This window comes from Gossypium arboreum, chromosome 11 (genome assembly GCF_025698485.1).
Source record: "Gossypium arboreum isolate Shixiya-1 chromosome 11, ASM2569848v2, whole genome shotgun sequence".
Taxonomy (NCBI): Eukaryota; Viridiplantae; Streptophyta; class Magnoliopsida; order Malvales; family Malvaceae; genus Gossypium; species Gossypium arboreum.
Genome location: NC_069080.1, coordinates 95,700,779 through 95,718,758, shown reverse-complemented (window position 1 = coordinate 95,718,758; position 17,980 = coordinate 95,700,779). Strand labels below are relative to the sequence as shown.

General features: G+C 34.7%; 1 protein-coding gene across 1 annotated transcript in view; it reads left to right on the top strand.

The window, feature by feature from the left end:
• Positions 1–695, top strand: part of LOC108472742 (protein DETOXIFICATION 24-like) — a 45,918-nt gene extending 45,223 nt beyond the window's left edge. Inside the window, exon 7 of the transcript XR_008274573.1 lies at positions 414–695. The gene's annotated coding sequence lies outside the window, so the exon portion shown is untranslated. The remainder of the gene's footprint in view (positions 1–413) is intronic.
• Positions 696–17,980: the final 17,285 nt, after the last annotated feature.

Genomic DNA, 17,980 nt, shown 5'->3' with positions numbered 1-17,980 from the left:
AAAAAGGTAAGTTGGCCATTTGATATATGATGCAAATTATATAAGTTATTAATGTGAACATATGTGCACTTGCAAAGTATATTCGGCTATACGTTATGTATATGCATGTGATGTTATATTTTGATTCATGAGTATGTGCATACGTGTGTAAATACATTCAGTTATATAATGATGTTATGTCTTTGAAATTGAATGATACTTGGAATATGTTTATATGTATAATCGGTTAAGATAAGGTTATTTATGAAAGCATATGTTAATTGTGAAATGTTAAACTTGAGATTAAATTTGACTATGATAGTATAACTTGGTTTGGTTAAAATAAGTTGATAAATGTCATTGAGTTATGATTTGCTTATGACTTGCTAAGCTTTAATAGCTTACTGTATGTTATGTTTGCCTCTGTTTTATAGTTTTCGAGATCTAGTTACGAGTTCGGGGATCGTCAGCAAGGTCTATCACACTATCGACTATTTTTGGTATTTGATAAGTTTAAATTTGAACATATGGCATGTATAGACTACTTAATATGTTTGATTTTGAAGTTGTGTATATATTAAGCCATACAAGTATGGCTAATATGATATTGAGTATATGAAACTTTAGTCAAGTAGATAAGTGTTTTATACATGGAAAGTGGTTGATGATTTTGGACGTGGTTTTTTTGAATTGGCCATGGAATATACATAAGTATGAAATATGTTTGTTATGTTATTCATGATTAAAATGATTCAATTTTAATTGGTATTTGGTAGGAATGATTTAACTTGGTTGTCGAATGTATTCGGTTAAATGTTGAAATTAGGTAAGGAACATACTTGATTGATGATTCGGTACTTGCACATATAAATATATTTTGGCACATAATGTGTGATGATATATGCATAGACATCATTTCAAGGTATATATGTGTTGTGGTACTTGATCTTGTGTTCCGGTAATGGAGTAAATGATGGATGTTATTGAGTTAAAATATGTAATGTATTAGTTAGTAATATGTATGCCATATACATATATAGTGTGCTTGGTATATGCTCACGATTTTAAAGTAATGATATAAATAGATTATGGTTAATCATTTTGGGAAGCTTTTCATATTAGATATATGTATATACATATATGTATTTGGTTGTGTCTTAAAATTTGGTTTACTTGAAATAGATGATTTGTACTATGAATTAGTTTAAGTTATTAAATTTAATACAAGGAATATATGTTTGTCATGTTTGTTATAAGTTTGGTAAAATGGGTAAAGTTAAGTATAATGTATATTACATTGTAGTACTAAATCATTTTATAAGTGTTTATGGCATATTTATGTGATGGAATAGTATGATCATATGGATTTGATTACGTAAGATTAATTTATGAATGATTTTTGTATGTGAATGAGATGTAATTTAGTTTGTATGTTTTGCTCAATTAATGGTTCATAAAGATATGTTTGATATTTGCCAAGTTAGATGATTTAATGACATGTATTTGATATATGAGTTTGAATGTCTTAATGTTTGTATAGAAAATTTATCATGAAAGTATTTATTTTAAAATTTGATTATTTGAACATTATAAAGGAGATATATATAATTCGTATAATTGAGTTTATATTATCTTAAACATGTATAGTAATAAATGACTTCCTTAAGCTGTGAATTGTTCGGTAATGCCTTGTAACCCTAATCCATCGACGGATATGGGTTACGGGTGTTACAAGTGTTCTCTGTAATACGTGCGGGTCGAAAAAGTAAGTTCAAAGAGTGATATAAGCGAAGGAAGGTGGAGTGGCATGACGGGCATTGGACTAATTCTATAAAAACCAAAACTAGAGGAGGGTGCACGTATTCATTAATCGAGCTGACGGATGAATCTGACAGCAAGACCTAACATTCTTAACTGAATTTTAACTTTATGTATATTATTGTATTTTTAACTAACCGATAGTTTAGATTTTATTTTTTATTAAATTTTTCTTTAAATAGAAAATGAGACACTTTAAATATGGGAAATTTGTGCTACAACAAAGTCGGTGACGCAACATGAAACCTCCCTGTTGCAACACCGCCTCTGTAATCAAAATATCAATAGAGGTGCTGTGTCGCGACACAGAGGATTTTTACCTAGGATTCCAAAATTTCAGGGTGTGTCATGACATTGATCCTCGATGTCATGACATTAACATACCACTAAGGGTGTCGCAACACGGAACTCCTGTGTCGCGACATCGTTGTAAGTTTTTATAGGGCTAACCTGACCCATTACAGAATCCACCTATTTTAAACCTAATTTATAACTGAAACTATCCTTAAAATATCGCCTTTAAAATCTAAAAACTCTTTTAACTTAAACCTAAAACCCTCGTAACTTCTAAACTCTCTCAAATAATCTAAAAATTCTTCAAGACCTAACTTTCCCTTCTTATTCCTTTCTCTTTTATTTTTATGCAATCTTTTATTCTTTATTTTGGTGCAAGTTATACATCAAGCATTCATACGGGAGGTCACAACAATACCTTTAAACAAAATAAACAAGACTTCAAGGACAAGGTTAAGAGTTCCAAATCTCAAATTTTACTGTTCTATTGCCTTTGAAATACATTGTTTGAATTTATTAATTTTTCTAAGAAAAAATCATATTGAGTATTACACCTGGGAAAGTTAGAAAAACTAATGTACAAGAACCACCGGTGGTTTCGAATCCTTTGAAATTTTGAAACCAGAATGTCAAAAAATATTTCCTCAAGCTTCAAGGCAAAACCTTTTTTTAGGAAAGGGAATTAAAACTATCGATGGTCCTTTGTAATGAAACTTGGTCTTTAGTACGACATCATATATGGGAGCGTTTCTGCACGATCTCAAAAGAAAATGATGTTATTCATCTTGTGCAAGAATTTTATACTACTCTTAAGGACGAGGAAACTTGGAGACCACATGGTGTCATGTGGAAAACAATAACAATGCGAGGTAAAGATGTGCCATTCTCCTTGAAAAAGATTTGTAAATATTACTATGCTCCATATTATGACTCTGATTATTTAGAAAATACTAATCTAACGAGATTTCAAGATGTCAATATTGAAATCTTTGTGAAATACTTAACTGAAAATTGAGGTTAGTGAAACCTCCGGCTAGATACTGAAAAGTAAGCTATAATGTTTCGAATAGCTCAAAGTGGATGTAATTTATTTGCACTAGAATTACACCTGCTCTTAATGTTTCTAATGTCGATACATTCCGAGCTATTTTTTTATATGGAATTTTACTAAAGAAACAATTATGCATAAGGCAATGGATCCATCAAAGTATAAAGTGTTGTGTTAATGGCCACAAGGTAGGGACTTTCTTTCTCCATCTCGTGATGGCACTTTGTAAGAGCGATGAGGTTCCAATGGAAGAGAACGAGCAGTTCATGCACCTAAAAAAGTGCTTAATAGGCGATTCTATGTACACTCAATATTTAGAACTCAACCAAAAGCATATCATAGCTTGGAACTAGAGGAGAAAAGAAAATATGGACGTCCCAGCCTCACTCAAAAGAAAAGTAAAATTGACATCTAGACAAGAAAGGAGCAAGAGTAGTAGTGCAAAAATCGACGGAATGATTAGATGGATGCAAGAAACAGGTCCTATTCTTTAAGACTTTGTGAGGCAAAACAACATGAGAATACCTAATTATCTGCTAGATATGTTCGGCCCTGACGCATCTAAAGCATGAAGATGAGGAGAAAAAGACTGGGGAACAAGAAGAAAGCAAGGATGACGAATAATAAAGGAATGAGGAGATGGACTTTGATGAGGATGAAGACGACTAAATTTTTAATTTTTATTTTGGGAATGTATTAAATTTTGGATAACTTTTATTTTATCATTTTAGGAGTAGGATTAATGGTAAACTTTTATATTTGTGTTTTTTTTATTTAAGTTTTTTGTGTAGGAACCCCACATAATAAAAGCACAACATTTTCGAGCTAATAACGAAAAAGGAAGGAAGAGGCCACTAGTAGATTTAATCAATGTCACGATCAATTGGGTAACTTCTTTCCTTATCTTTTCAGGGCTACACATTGAAGACAATGTGTTATCTAAAGTGAGGAAGGGTATTATTGGAAATTTACTCTTATTTTCATTGTAACAGCCTGTTTTTAGTCAAATCAAAATAGTAGTTTTGAGACCACAAATTTGAAGTCAAAATATTTATTTTATTATTATTTTAATGTTTACAGCATGATAAAATGATTATGTGGAACTTTCGTTTAGTAATTTTACTGTTTGAGTGCTCAATTCAGTAAAAAGGATTAAATCGCGTAAAGTGTAAAATTTGTGTTCTATTAGCTAAAGGTGCCGAATAGCTATAGAAATTTAAGGTAGAGGTACTTAAGTGATAATTAGTCCATTTATAATGTAAGAGGACATTGTTGGACATATGTTAGGTGAATTTAATGTTTTATAACTAACGTTAATATAGTAAATTGGTAAATAAAAATAAATTAAAACAAAACAATAGTTCCTATCATCTTCCATTATCATTCATCCACTGAAAATATATGTCAGGAAGCCATTAATATAGCTTGAAGCATTCGGTTCACTCTCAAGCTCGCTGTAAGTGAATTTCGTCCCATTTTTAATGATTTCTAGGTTTTTGTGATCGTTGCAACTAGGTCTAGCTAGCCTAGGAACTATTTTGCAAAACTGTTAAAGTTTTGAATGATGCCATTGATGAATGCATGTGTGTTTTGATGTTTAATGATAGATTATGAATGTTGGTTGTGAATTATACAAGTTTTGGTAAGTGATTTTTAGTGAAAATGCAATTTAGGGGCTAAATTGTGAAATGTGAAAACTTCATGGTTAAAATGCAAAATAAATGAAAAATAAGGCCTACTAGGGGTATAATAGTAATTCAGCTAGCATGGGTTAATTTTGAATTTCATTAATTTGTGATTTTATGAAATAAGGACTAAATTGTGAAAAATGTGAAATATTAGAGGATAAGTGTAAATTTGCTTAAATGTGAGTTTTGGATTAAATTGAATTTAGAGATGATTAAATAAGTTAATTTTGATTATATTTAGATCAAGAAAAACGAAGTTCGGATCTATATTGAGGGAAAAATAAAGTTTTGGATTAATCGGTCTATTTCATTATTTTTGAACCCGAGGTAAGTTCGTATATTATAAGTTTTGATAGAAATGTATTTCATATGCTTTGATATTGCATAAATTGTGAATACAAGTCTATGGATATGACTGATAGTGATTTAATGACGATTCGACATTTGAAATCTTGGTTGAGCCTTAGGAATAGTTTAGGATACTAGTGACATGTCATTAGGGCATACATTGAGTTGGCTTCAGGCCATGATATTAGAACTTTGGGTGCTAGTTATACCGATTTGGCTTCGAGCCATGAATATCGACTAATTTGGCTTCTGGCCATGATATCAGTACTGCGGATATAAGTTACCATGATTTGGCTTCGGGCCATGGTATAGGTATTTAGTGTGCGAGAGACTTGAGTATTCGACTTCTATTTTGAATGGTTCAATGGGTAAATGAAAGATGTGATTGAGTATGAGAATGATAAAAGATGGTACAGGTATGTACGTGACATAAGAATGATAAAAGATGGTACAGGTACGTACGTGACATATATAAGCTTTAGTGTGAAGAAACTTGTAAAGAATATGATTAATATTAGAATTGTGTATATGAAAGGTTTGTTAGCTAATATATGCTAAATGTTGATATATTCAAATTGTTGATTTATAATCTTGAGATTGAATTAAGTTTAGTGTATACGAGCTTACTAAGCTTTATAGCTTACTTTGTTTATTTTTCTCATGTTTTAGTGTTATCAAGCTAGCTCGAATTTGGGGATCGTTTGAGATCGCTTCACACTATCCACCTATCACTTGGTACCTATGAACTTTGGTATTTAAGTATATGGCATGTATAGGGACTTTGAGTCATTTTGGTATATGTAGCATGATTTTGGGCATTTGTGTTGGCTTGTGAAGATTAAGTGTTTGGTTTGTATTAGCCATGTAAGTTGGCTTATTTTGACAATTATGTGGTGTATGTATATTTGTATTAATGCCTCTTAGTGATGTGGCTCATGATTGCTTAGGAATGGATTGTTGAATGCAACTTTCAAGGTAGCTAATATTTGATGAATTGGGAATGGTTGTGCTTGTGGTTTTTGGCAACGAAATGCTTAGTTGAAATGGTACATATAATTGCTTTGAAATTGTGAATTGGCATGATTTGAATAGGCATAGTATGGTATTATAAGCATGTTAGATGTTGGCATTGAAATGGTATATGTATTTTGGTCTTAGATATAGTTGTTTTGGTTGCTTGTAAACATTATGAATTATGTAATTGGTTTGATGTAGGTGTGTGCCAATTTGAGGTAGCAAAATGGCTTGGTAAATAGCCTATTTTTGTCCACCCGAGCATGCGTCTCAGCTGTGTGTGGCACACGGTCATGTTACATAGCCATGTGTCCCCTGGTGTTGATTTTGAAACCAAGTCAATATGCTCCACACAGCCTCACACACGGGCGAGTGACTTGGCTGTGTGGCACAAGTCAGTACACCCTACAGGTTTGGCACGGCCTAGCACACGACCTGGCACACAGGCGTGTATGCCCATTTTTAGGGCACACGGGCTAGCCACACAAGCGTGTGTGTTGGCCGTGTGACCTAAGTCAGAGAGTTACACGGGGTCTGACACGGGCTAGGACATGACCCTGTGCTCCTATTTTGAATGTTCACACGACCCGTGTCTATGGTCGTGTGAGAGACAAGGCTGAGCCACACAGGCATGTGTCCCCTACTTTGAGAAAATTTTTTAAGGATTCGTGAAAGTTTCCTAAGTTATTGTTTTAGTCCTGAACTGCTCCCAAAGCATGTTTAGGGCCTCGTAGGCTCATTGTACGGATATTATGATTGAGTTTGAATAATGTTTGCATGAAATGTGAAATTATATGTGAATTGAATGTTTAAATGTTTATAAGTTCGGTAATGCTCCGTAACCCTATTTCGGCTTTGAATATAGGTGAAGGGTGTTACATTCGTGCTTTCCTTTTATTTTTTTATTGTCAAATGAGTGCTTGAGCTTGTAGAAATACAAGTGATTGGTTAGGAACATGTATATAGGTTGATTGTGCTTACTATAAATTTGGCATGATAGTGAATGATTTTAAATTTTTGACTATTAGACTATTAAGTTCTATATATTACACTGTAAATAGGCATTAAGTAATTGAATATACCAAATGATATTGATAATACAGGAAAACAAACATGCTAGTATGTATGATAAATAGTTGAATTTGTGATTGTTTGATTGATTAAATTTGTGGATATTGAGATACCTAGGGATGACTTAAGGCATTGTTTGGTATATACCTAGAGCCAAAAAGCTAACTCTGTTTATTCATCCTTAGTACCTATATTTGAGCCAAAAAACACTTTTTGATGAATATACAAAACCTGAGCTGAAAATGCTAATTTGTATTTACCCTTTTCTTTATTCCCAAACTACACAACTATAGACGACTGGCCATACGTATTGAGGGTTTTTTATACAGAAAATTATTTGGGCGATTGATAAATATTTTTGGTATATTATATATCTATTAATTGATACTCAAGAAATAAGATCAAAGATTTATCATATACCGATTCCCAGAGGGTTTTTTGATCTATTTTCTGAAGAAATTCTGGGACTTTTGTATGAATGTGAAAATTGAATAAATTCAAGAAAAAGAATAAATATATTTTATCTTGTATAGCTGCTCTATTTGATCAGTAAAAAAAACAAAGTATAACAGTGTTATCAAAAGATAAATACAAATCCAATTATTATCAGTTGCAAGTTAAAGATTGTGGTATATTGAAACTGCTTTCAAGCTTGATGTGGTATATGGATTCTAATAATGTTGCTTGGAGTAATTAATGTTTTTGATAATCTAGGAATTTGATGAATTGGGTTTTTTAGTTTCATCTAGATATATATAGTTGTATCTGTGTTTATTGATGATATTTTGATCTATTCTAATACAGAATCTGAGCATGCTCAACATTGAAAATTTTATTATAGATTTTACTTGAGAAAATAGATTATGTGAATGTTAGTAAAGGTGAGTTATGGTTTTGCAAGGTTGGATTTCATGGTTATGTAAATTTGACAAATAGGATTTGTATAGGTCCGAGTAAACTCTTTTCCATTGTTATTTGGAAACTCTAATAATGTTTCTGAAAGTTATGACAAGTCGAAAGTATTACTGTTGGAAGTTTTGTATTGATCCAACCTGAACTCGAAAAGGAATATATTGATTATAGTAATGATTCTATATTAGTTTATTTAAAAGTAGACCGTTGCCTTTACAAAGAATTTAGGTATTGCATGATGATGATCTAAAGACTGATACTTAAGTGAGAGTAAACCCAGAATGATTCGTTTAAAGGAGTTACAGTGGATACTGATAGTTAAAGTATTATCGTAATAATTGTGTGTTTTGAATAATCTAGAGATAAATGAAACATTTTATCTAAGACTCGCAGCAACACTTATTCTATTCTTTCAAATAAAAATAGAAACATCAATTATTGCTAGAATTAGTATAGTTTGTCTTGATTTCTGAGTGGAAATGGGAGTGAGTCACGAGGGATTTTGTATAGGGTATTCCTGTATCACCGAGAAAGAAATATTTGACCTGGGTTATGGTTGATAGATTGTCAAAGTTAGCTCGTTTACTCTAGTCAAAACTGATTATTCGCTTAAGAAGGAGCCGAGTCATATATGTCAGAGATTGTCAGATTTCATGGAGTGACAATGTTTATTGTTTCTAACATTGATCCGAGATTTACTTTTAGATTTTGAGTAAACTTTCCAAGGCTCTTGTAACAGCCCATTTTTAGTCAAATCAGAACAGTGGCTTAGGGACCACAAATCCGAAGTCAAAATATTTATTTTATTATTATTTTAAAGTCTATGCATGAATATATGATTGTGTGAAAGTTTCATTCAGAAATTTTACCGTTTGATTAGTCAATTTGATAAAAAGGACTAAATCTCGTAAAGTGTAAAAGTAGAGTTCTATTAGTTAAAGGTATCTAATAGCTATAAAACCTTAAAGTTAAGGTCCTTATGTGGTAAATAGACTATTAATTAGATAGGGGATGATAATTGCTTGGCATAATTGAAATTTTGAATTAATAATAAAGTTATTTTAGCAATTTAGTAAATAAATGAAAGTTAAATATAACAAAATGTTTTAATTGTGTTGATCTTCTTCAAAAGACAAAAACCAACTGATTTTCTTGAGAGAAATAGGGCTAAGGTTTGGCACTCTTATTTCCATCAATTAGGTATGTGTTTTTGATCCGTTTTTAGTGATTTCTGTGTTTTTGAGATCGTTGCAACTAGGTCTAGCTAGCCCAGGGACTAATTTGCAAAAATGTTAAAGATTTTGAATGTTTCCATTGATGAATAAGCATGTATTTTGAATTTTTTGTTAGATTATGAATGTTTGTTGATAGATATACAAGTTTTGTTAAGTGATTTTTAATGAAAATCCAAATTAGGGGCTAAATTGTGAAATGTGTATATTTAGTGGTTAAAATGTGAAATAAATAAAAATTTTGGGCTGCTATAAGCATAATAAATATTCGGCTAGGCTTGGGTTGTGATGAAATTGAATGAATTTTAAATGAACTTTGCCATAACATTTTGACCAAGGTAATGCTTTTGTTTCTCAATTGTTTAACTTCTCGTGCCAAAATCTTAACCGGTTCCTCACCATAAGTCATATCCAGTCGAATCTCAACTTCTGTTGATGAAATCACATGTGAAGAATCTGATCTATATTGGCATAACATAGACACATGAAATACATCATGAATCTTTTCCAACCCAGATGGTAAAGCTAACCGATAGGCAACCAGCCCTATTCTCTCGGTGATCTCATACAGCCCAATAAAACGAGGACTCAACATGCCCTTCTTACCAAATCTCAAAACCTTTTTCCATAGAGATACTTTCAAAAATACCTTATCACCGATTTGATACTCAATTTCTTTCCATTTCAAATCTGTGTAGGATTTCTGTCTATCCGAAGTGGCTTTCAGACAATCATGAATTACCTTCACTTTCTCTTCGGTTTCTTTGACTAGGTAAACTTCGTGAATCTGATTTTCTCTAAGCTCGGTCCAATACAAAGGTGTTCAGCACTTACATCCGTACAATGCCTCATAGGGTACCATTTTAAAACTCAACTGATAACTGTTGTTGTAGGCAAACTCCACCAATGATAAGTACTTTTCCCAACAACCTTGGAATTCCACTACACAACATCGGAGCATGTCTTTCAAGATCTGAATTACTCGCTCAAGCTGACCATCAGTCTGTAGATGAAAAGTAGTGCTAAAGTTTAGCTTTGTACCTAAAGCTTCTTGTAAATTTTTCCAAAACCGTGAAGTAAACCTTAGATCTCTATCCGATACAATCGATATAGGTACTCCATGAAGTCTAACAATTTCACTAATGCTAAATTCAGATAACTTATCGAGTGAGTAATCAGTACGCACTAGAATAAAATGAGCTGATTTAGTATGTCTATTGACAATAACCTGTATGACATCTTTCTTTCTAAGAGTTAAAAGTAAACCTGTCACAAAATCCATAGTAATTCGGTCCCATTTCCACTCGAGAACCATGATGGTTGAAGTAAACCTGAAGGTACTTGGTGTTCAACTTTTACATGCTGACAAACTAAGCATTTCGATACAAAATCTGAGATATCTCTTTTCATACCATTCCACCAATACATTTTCTTCAAGTCATTATACATTTTTGTACTTCTTGGGTGAACTGACAAACAATTGTTGTGTGCTTCATGTAAAATATTCTAAATCAACTCAATGTCCTTCGGAACACAAATCCTACAACGGAATCTCAAACAACCATCGGAGTCACTCAGAAGATCCGATTCACTGTTAGACACACACTGGATTCTCTTAGCTCGCAACTCTTTATCAACTTTCTGAGCATCATAAATCTGTTGGAGAAAAGTCAGTCTAGCTCTCAACTCGGCTAGAATCAAACCATCATCGACCAAGCCAGCCATGTATTCATAGCCCTTAAGGAAAACAACGACTTCCTACATAAAGCATCGGCCACCACATTTGCCTTACCTAGATGGTAATCAATCACAAGCTCATAATCTTTTAACAGTTCCAATCATCTTCGTTGTCACAAGTTCAAATCCTTTTGAGTCATCAAGTACTTAAGACTTTTGTGATCGATAAAGACATGGCATTTTTCACCAAATAAATAATGTAGCCAAATCTTCAAAGAAAACACTATGGCGGCCAACTCTAAGTCATGTGTCGAGTAGTTCTTCTCGTGAGGCTTCAACTATCTTGAAGCGTAAGCTATGACTTTACCCTCTTGCATAAGTACACATCCCAAACCATTTAAGGAAGCATCACTATAAATCACAAATTCTTTACCTGACTCGGGTTGTACCAAAACCGAAGCCTCAGCCAATAATGTCTTTAATTTCTCGAAACTCTGTTGGCACTTTGCTGTCTATTCGAACTTGACATCGTTCTGTAACAACCTCGTCATCAGAGTATCAATCATGGAGAATCCTTTAACAAACCGTCTGTAATAACCTGTAACACCCTGAATTTGGGCCTAGAAGTATTGGGCCTTGAGTGCGGGTCCGTAAGGAGGTTGTATATAGGTATTTAATTGTGCAATGAAATAACACAATTAAATGTTTGCTTTAGTGGTTAATGGCTTTGAGAAGTGTTGGAGAAATCTTGGGTTCAAACTTGGGCTTTAGCAAAAATTTTGGTATTAAGTGAAAAAAAACTGGATGCTTGGATGAGGGTTTTTAAATTATTGTGTTAAATAAATGACACAAGGAAGCTTGTAGTCTAGTGGTTGTGGCGTCATTAAGGTTGTATGGGAGCCTGGGTTCAAGCCTTGGCTCTTGCAATTTATTTTGGTTTCTTTAAGGGAACCTGGACTTTGGCCTTTAGACTTTATAATTAATTGGGGATAAAATATGACACAAAAAGCCTTGTGGCTTAGTGGCAAGTAGCGTGTGGAGCATCTGAGGGGAGGCATGGGTTCGAATCCCATGGTAAGCAAGGAGCATTTATTTTGCTAACAGGGGACGGCAAGAGTTGGTGTTGAATTTAAACTCTGATTGTGACACCCCTAATGTGACCCTAGTCGGAGAGTGGTTTCGGGACCACGAACCCGAGTCACAAGAATAATTAGGTGTTATATTCCGTGCTTATTGTATGTGGAATTTGTATGCGTAAATATTTCGTGTCTCGATTTTTATTAATTAGGTGCAAATTTATAAGAAAGGACCCATGTGCTAGGACTTGAAAATGTGATAGGTGTATTTTTAAGTGGCCTAATAATGCATGAAGTGAAATAAATGGAGTTGCATGTCAATTATCCCATTTCCTAAGGTGGATGGCCGGCCATGACAAATTATGGGCAAGGGAAACATGTTCCCAACATGTTTTACTAATGGATGATGTTAGAAATAATAAAATAAGAGTATGGAAAAAAAATTAATGTTAGTAGGATGAGAAACAAAAAAAAGTGTTCATCTTTCTCCATAGCCTTGGCCGAATATCCTAAAGAAAGAAAAGAAAAAATTTGTTCATCTATTTTCACTTCTTGGCCGAAAATACTAAGGAAAAAGGGGGAGGATTTTTGCTTCATGCTTGGGTTGGAAGAGATCTAGAAGGAGATTTGGCTAAGTTTGCATCAAGATTAAGGTATGTATGAGGTTGTGTTAGGAGTTTCATGCATGTTTTGGTTGCTAACTTGATGTGCATGTTAGCCATGGCTCAAATCTTTGTTAAGCCATGGAAATGGTATTTGGCCAAAGTTGTTATGGTGATAAAGCCATTGCATGCTAAGTGTGAAGCTTGATGATGATGCATGCAATGATGGATTGTCTACTCTTGAGTAAGATTTTGAGCTTTCTTTTGTTTTATCATGATTGAAGTTGAAAAGGAGCATGATTGTCATATTCGCCATGATGCATTCATGAGCATGGTTCATGCTTCTTGCATGTTAGTTAAAATTTGTGTTTTGGATGGCTATGGACACCTTGAAATTGCCATGCTCATATATGTATATATATGTTTGCACATGATGTTTTGGTTATGAAGGAAGTGATGAATAAGTTTGTTTAAAGAAGAAGATGTTGAAGAATAATTGTGAAATTGCAAGCACAATTCGCCTAGCACACATATAAGTGCTTGATGCTATATTATAAGTTTTGAGCCACAATATGCAAAGCATTAACTAGTAAAATGCATGCTGTTTTGTGAGGTATTAAGTGCATAATTGGCCTCAACATGTACATGAATATTCGCCTTGGGTAGCCTATTGAAGGCCTTAGCATTTCCTTGATGCTCGAATAAATTGTATTGAATTGCTTGATGTAGTATAAAATGTGCATGACCATTGTGTATTCAAGCTAAAGGGTGGCCATATGACCATTTAAACTCCTTGTCATATTCGGCCATAAGCTAGCACAATGAGGTTTTAATAAATTGAATTTGTTTGAATTAGCTCAAGAGCTTAGAGGGCCACAATTGGACAAGGGGAAGGAGAAAGTGATCGAATAGCCGAAAAAGCCGTTCGACAACATCCGAGGTAAGTCCTCAAGAAGTGACCCTACTTGAATTATGTGAAATAAAGTATGGATGTGTATTGATTATTGATTATGTGTGTATGAGTATTTGAATTCTACCGGGCTAAGTCCAAGCGAATATGCTTGTGATTATATTTGCGTTTGAGCCTTAGTGTGAAAATGAAATATGTATGTCCAATGATTATTGATGTATGTGTACATGAGAAATTGAATGATATCCGGGCTAAGCCGAAGACAATTATGCTGAAATTATATCCGGGTTAAGACCAAGGCAATTGTGCAAGTGGCTATATCCGGGCTAAGACCAAGGCATTCGTATGAAGTCATTCTATTCGGGCTAAGACCAAGGCATTTGTGCACATGGTTATATCCGGTTATATTCGAAGAATCTTGGGCTGGAGGTGAGTGTTGGTTGCTGTAATAAATTCAATTAGTACACGAAAAGCCCAAAGAATAAGGTACGTTTATATGTGCATTGGAAAGTCGACACGTTTGAGCAACATTCGCTCAATCGACTAATGAATTTCAGTTATTGACTTGATTGATACTTTGTGAAAGTATATAATGATGAAGTGTGAAGTAAGAATGTGTATTAATGAAATGATGCATTTGGCTATGTGAATGTATTGCTGTAATTAGAGTTGATTATATTCCTTGAGACTTACTAAGCATAAAAATGCTTACCCCGTTACTTTGGCTCTCTATTTTATAGATTTCGCTCGTTAGCAATCGGATTCGGGATCAATAAAGTCGAAGTCATCCACACTATCAATGCCTCTATTTTGGTATAAATTTTGTTTGAACTTTGAAATGGCATGTATAGGACTACCCCTGTTAGTTTAAAAATGTGGTGATGTATATGTATACTTCCATGCGAAAATGGCTCGTAAAAAGGAAGCATGAACTTAGACTATTTGTGGTTTGTATGTATATATTTGGTGTCATGATGTGGCTATGGATTGGAAATGGGAATGTTGGTCACATGATCAGCCATTGGCATGGTTAAAATGATCATATATGAACCTATGTATGGCAAGACTAGTTGGTTCATGGAGACTACCAAATAGGTAAGACCTACCTTAAAAACAGATGCTGCCAGCTGCAGTGACGTGAATGTGAAAAATCACCAAAATTCGTAGGAATGGTATTAAATAGTGAATAAGCTATGTAAATGAACCTTGATGAGTCTATTTTCATATGGAAGAAACGAAATGGTCATAGGAGTTACATGTTAAGAGATATTGAAGCTATTGTGAAACAGGGCCAGAACGGTTTCTGGGTCCCCTGTTGCAACTTTAAAAATTTACTATAAATTATCCAGAAAGAATTAGGAGACATACCTTATATGTACAGATTCCATTTTGAGTCTAGTTTCATTACAAGCAAACGGCACCAGCATTAAAGCCCTGTACAGAGAGATATTCAAGTTATACCGCGCGTAGGTCAGAGCAGTCGATCCCTGTAACATGGGTGATTTTAACTAATAAACTGTAGCAATTGGCCCGACCAAAAATTTTAGAAATAAATCCATGGATGGATATATGAGTCTAAATTCAGGGAAAATTTACAAAACCAGTTTCCGAGTTTTGAAACTCGAGATATGATTTTTAAGGCGAAGGTGACGCAGTCTTCCAGCCTGACTGGAAATGTCAAATTGGTGGGCAAAACATGTGATCTTGGCTTGTTAACCCCTCGTGTCTGACACCGGCGATGGTCTCGGGTTCGGGGTGTTACACTGATGTTGGAGGGATCCCACATCGGGAAGCTAACATAAGAGTGGTTGCGAAGCTGGCTTTAAATAGAGGGAACCATGAGGAGAGTAAAGGTACCTTTTCTTGGCTGATCCCTTTCGCTGTATGGCGTGCTCGTTTGGGTTGGGCGTCGGCTAAGAGTGCTCAGAGCGTGGATTAACTCCAGTCTCCTATCAGGTGTGTATTTCTCACTACTCTAGCTGTAGGATGGCTACTTCGGGCCGCGATGGGCCGAAAAGAGCCATGTGGGCCTACGGGCCCAATTGGATAAGTTGTTTGATTGTGTAGTAAATATTGGACTAGGCTAGGTGAATCTCATATTTGTGGCTAGATTTGGGCTAAAAGGGCCACACGAGCGTGTGGGCCCATTTGGGTCGAGAATAGGCTTTAGGCCCATTTGTATTGTTATCCCTGTTTAGAATACTTTAGTTTATCAAATTACTGAAATGCCCTCAAATTGTAAAATTACCAAAGTACCCTCGATTTATAGAATTACTGTTTTACCCTCGATTTACAGAATTACCGTTTTACCTTGATTTATAGAATTACTGTTTTACCCTTGATTTACAGAATTACTGTTTTACCCTTGATTTACAAAATTACTAAAATACCCTTGGTTTACAAAATTACCAAAATACCCTCGATCAGTAAAATTACCAAAATACCCCTAATTTACAAAATTACAGAAATACCCTTGACTTTCTAAAAATTATGGAAATACTATTGGTTTGCAAAATTACTGAAATACCCTTGGTTTGTAGATTTACCAAAACACCCTTGTAGGATGAAATGACTAAAATACCCCTATTAGGTAAAAAGATCGTGAAGCCCCTGTAAGGTAAAGTGACCGTAATTCCCCTGCATGGTAAAATGACGAATATGCCCTTATGTTCCGTATGACTGATGTGCTTAGGATTTACATATATTGATATTGGATTAGTTAAGTTTGAGTGACAGGTGGTGGTTATCGTAGGCGATTGATTTTGGAAACGTTTCAACTTCAACTCGTAACAGGTGTGTACTAACCCCCGTAATAGTTTAGATTAATATTTGCTGAGAAGCCGAAATGCTAAAATACTGGTATTTCGGGAACTTGTAATGTTGCGTTTGGGTATAGATGCGATAAATATGATAAGATCGGTGTTTGGATCGATGGAACATGTAAGAACTCAATTTTGTGCACGATGGTAAGTTGGGCCTCAATGGGCTGAAATTGGGCCCAAGGGCTTTCGGGCCCATTTGGGTAAAATTGGTAGAAAATGAAAACCTGTTAAATTGCGCATTAAGACTAGTAACAACATTATGGAATAGGCTAAATGGACCTAGATGACTAAATCGGCTATGTAGGGCCCATAAGGGGTTTCTGGCCCAATAACTCGGTATCGCGAAAAATGGGCCAGAATCGCTGTTTAAAACATATGAATGGTTAGTAACTAATAATGAACACGAAAAACCCTAATATTTGGTAAAATTATGAAATTACCCTTATATTATGAAAATGACTGTTTTGCCCCTAGGTAAAAATGACCGTTATACCCCTAGGATTTACTTATAATTTGATACATGGGATTTTGATATACATGATTGGTATGATATGCACATGATGTATTCGTAAATGCATTGGGTTGGGTTTTATATGGATGGAGGAAGTGCAAAAGGGCTTATGCCCTAGTTTATTGAAAAAGGGCTTATGCCACAGTTTATTAAAAAAGGTTTATGCCCCAGTTTATTGAAAAGGGCTTTGCCCATTTCAAAAGGGCTTTGCCCGATTATTAAAGAGGCTAGGCCTCGGATATATGATAAAGCGACTATCTTTGCCGGTGGTGTGTTGGTTGGGTGGGTTGAGTTATTCCTCACATGGTGTGTTGGTTGGTACGGGTGGAGAGTAGCGGATGGTGGGTTGAGTAGTCTCCCCAAATGGGCTTGCATACATTCATTGATATTACATGTGATATTGAAATGGGCCTATGGGCCATACCATTTCTGATAAAGGCTTGCCCAAGAATATGAAATATGAAAAGGCTTGACCCGAGATCTGTTGAGATTGAAGTTGGGCTTAGGCCCAGCAGGCTGATATTGCTTTGGGCTCTGATAGGGGCTTGTTACACATTGAGTTTCCAAACTCACTGTAACACCCCAAACCCGAGACCGTTGCCGGTGTCGGACACGAGGGGTTAACAAGCCAAAACCACTTATGGCACCAACCAATTTGACATTCCAGCAAGCTGAAAACTGCATCGCTGTCGCCTTAAAAGCATATCTTGAGTTTCACAACTCGGAAACTGATTCTGTAAATTTTACCTGAATTTAGACTCATATATCCATCCATGGATTTATTTCTAGAATTTTTGGTCGGGCCAATTGGTACAGTTTATTAGTTAAAATCACCCATGTTACAGGGGTCGACTACACTGACCTTCGCGCGTTACAACTTGAATATCTCTCTGTACAGGGTTTCAATACTGATACCGTTTGTTTCTAATGAAACTATACTCAAAAAGGAATCTGCACATATAAGGCATGACTTCAAAT